Source organism: Budorcas taxicolor, chromosome 15, assembly GCF_023091745.1.
Source record: "Budorcas taxicolor isolate Tak-1 chromosome 15, Takin1.1, whole genome shotgun sequence".
NCBI classification, from domain to species: Eukaryota; Metazoa; Chordata; class Mammalia; order Artiodactyla; family Bovidae; genus Budorcas; species Budorcas taxicolor.
Genome location: NC_068924.1, coordinates 78,227,624 through 78,230,921, shown reverse-complemented (window position 1 = coordinate 78,230,921; position 3,298 = coordinate 78,227,624). Strand labels below are relative to the sequence as shown.

Sequence of the window (3,298 nt, the reverse complement as noted above, 5' to 3'; positions counted from 1 at the left end):
CCTCAATTTTAATATTGATTGAGCTTCCCAGGTAGCACAGTGGTAAAGAATCTGCCGGCTAGTGCAGGAGACACAACAGACACAGGTTTGATCCCTGGGTTGTGAAGACCCCCTAGAATAGGAAAAGGCAACCTCATCCAGTATTCCTGTCTGGAAAGTTTCATGGACAGAGGAGTCTGGCAGGATGCAGTCCATGGGCCCTCAAAGAATTGGGCACAACTAAGCACTCAGCAGCACAAATGCAAAGCTGGGGTTTTCTACTCTTTAAGACTATATCTGCACTATATTTGAAATAACTATGTACTTTGTCAAGTCTACACACTTTATATCTTGTAATCTCAAAATAAGAGATTATATTATAAAAAGCTCCTTTTCATGGGTAGTATGGGATATGGTCCTCAAACTAAAACCAAGGGAAAATAAGCCCTATAATATGCTGCTGAATTTCCTGCATTCAAAGAAATTGTCTCCTGGAGGTAGCATTTGGGCTTCCCTGGTCTCTCAGTCAGCAAAGAATCTGCTTGCAATGTAGGACGCCCGGGTTCAATCCCTGGGTCGAGAAGATCCCCTGGTAAAGGAAATGGCAACCCACTCCAGTATTCTTGACTAGAAAATCCTATGGACAGAAGGAACCTGGTGGGATACAGTCCATGGGGCCGCAAGAGTTGGACATGACTTAGCAACTAAACCACAACCACAACCAAGATGTGAAGAAGTTGTCTAGTTCAGAAATATTAAATAGTAGTCAAACAGCTATACTGGATGCTTTGATGTACTGAATTTCAACAGTTTGGATCCAATCTGAAAAAGAATTTTTTCCATATGACTTTTAGAGAGTCTTTTACCTCCTATTTCTCAGGGGATTCAACATGGGAATCACAATGCCATAAAATACAGACGCCACTTTCCTCTTTTCATGGGAATTATGCAAATAAGACTGTAAGTACATGTAAGAGAAGGTTCCGTGGAAAATGGTGACTGCTGTCAGGCGGGAGGCACAGGTGGAGAAGCCTTTTTCCTTTCCTGCATTGGAAGAGATCTTCAGGATGGCATCCAGGATAAATGTGTAGGAAATGATGATGGCCAACAAAATGGATGTCAGATTAAATCCCACAAAGACAAGAATCAGCATGATGTTGATGTCAGTGTTGGAGCAGGAGAGGGCAAGAACTGGAGGAATGTCACAGAAAAAGTGATTGATGGTATTAGCCTTGCAGAAGACCAGTGAAAATGTAAAACCTGTGTGCACAGATGCATTTCTGGAGCCCATGATGTATGAAACAGCTACCAGCTGGATGCAGACTCTTCAGGACATGACGGTGGGATAGTGAAGCGGGTTGTAGATGGCCAAATAACGGTCCACTGCCATAGCAGCAAGGAGGTGACAGTCACCGGTTACACATGTTGTATAAACCAATAATTGTACAACACAGCCCTTGAAAGAGATTGATTTATTTTCTATTATGAAGTTTTGCATCATCTCAGGAGGGACAGAAGAGGTAAAACAGATATCAACAAAAGCCAAATGCTGTAGGAGAAAGTACATGGGCGTTTGGAGTCTGGAATCTGTCTTGACAAGTAGGATCATTCCAATATTACCCACCATGGAGGCCCCATAGATGACCAGAAACACAGTGAAGAGGAAATACTGAAACTCATGTTGGACACCAAATCCCCGAAGGAAGAATTCAGTCACTTCAGTGCTATTTCTCAGTGTTATGAGCACAAAAAGTCTAGAAAGGATCAAGAGGAAGACCAGGGAAAGAAATGACTTGTTGAATAGAAAAGGCCCTTAACACTTTATGTCACTTTGTAAAAATCATATTTTCATGGTAGTCACTCACAACAGGGTTTATTTATTTCCAAAATTTCTTTCAATGTTTTAAAATAAGAAATCACCACATAAAAACAGTATATTAGCCATAGATTCATTTTTAAAACAAAGAAGTTTTCACAGAAGAAGATTCACTTTTAATATTTGGACTCTAAGAAACATAGATTGACATACATTTTGCCAAACCAGCCAGTTTATTTTCTATAGCCCAGTGCTGAACATAGATGAAGCCTCAGAAGCACTGAGAGTCAGCAGAGGTTAAGCACATTTATTTTGCTTAGGCAGTTTCTTCATAGCAGAAAGGCTTATGGCCGTTCTTCATAGTAAGCATTTAATCAGCAAAGACCTTCATCACAAATGAAACAAAGAATTTCATACGGAGACAACCCAAGCTTAAAACATACACCTGTGTCAGATGTGGGTGGTAGGACTTGTACTAGTTTCATTAGCCCTTGAAAAGTCTTCCCAATGTCATATCTATACTTGAATTCAGAGTGATGAAAGTCAAGTTGATATAGTAAATGCAATAATAATTATCCTATCAAGATTCTGATCAAGTGGACCCCTGATTGCCTCTTGTATCCATGGGTGGCTGCTTCCTTAAAAGTGTTGCATTTCTATTCTTTTACACAAAATTATCCTGAGGAAGGAACTTGCACTAACTTATTTCTTCTTGGCCCTCGTTAAACACTGAATTAAAGATAATGATTTCTTATCCTTACAATGAAGTTATCCAACTGTGGTTATTTCTCAAATGGTTTCAGAGAATCAGAAGAGCCCATATCAACAAGAGGCTTAGTCGGCAACATTTTTAACACTGAAAGCATCTTCTTACTCACCATCTCATTATGGAGGTACGTTGCTTGACTTAGAGCTATTTATAAGATGAGGTTATTTTACGCAGTATATATATGAAGTAAGAGGACTATCTGGCTTTTAAAGAATATCAGTTAAAGGGAAGTGCATGGTAAGGAAAATGGTACAAAGATAATGGACCAAACATATACGGTCATGAATATCACAAAAATTTCTCTAGTTAAAAAGATACTAATTTCAGGAAAATGAGCTGGGATTAAAATGATAAATGGCTGAGAAAAACTATAGGTTGCTGAAAATGTACATAAATTGTGTTTGATTATTGCTCTATGAAACTGTGGATACATGTTTAATATTTGTGTGTTAATTGCTCAGAAGTGTCTGACTCTTAGTGACCCCGTGGATTGTAGCCCACCAGGCTCCTCTGTCCATGGAATTCTCCAGGCAAGAATACTGGAGTGGGCAGCCTATTCCCTTCTCCACGGGATCGTCCCGAACCAGGGGTCGAACTCGGGTCTCTTGCATCGCAGGTGGATTCTTTACAGTTTGAGCCACCAGGGAAGCCCTTATCCTTACCGTGAACCTGAATTCTTCACAAGCCAGATGGTCCTCTTACTTCATATACGTATCAGGGGAAAGTACCCTCAT

The 3,298-nt window shown here is 40.1% G+C and overlaps 1 pseudogene; it reads right to left on the bottom strand.

Annotated features, from left to right (window-relative positions):
• Window positions 1-782: 782 nt before the first annotated feature.
• On the bottom strand, window positions 783-3,298 carry LOC128059986 (putative olfactory receptor 5AK3; annotated as a pseudogene).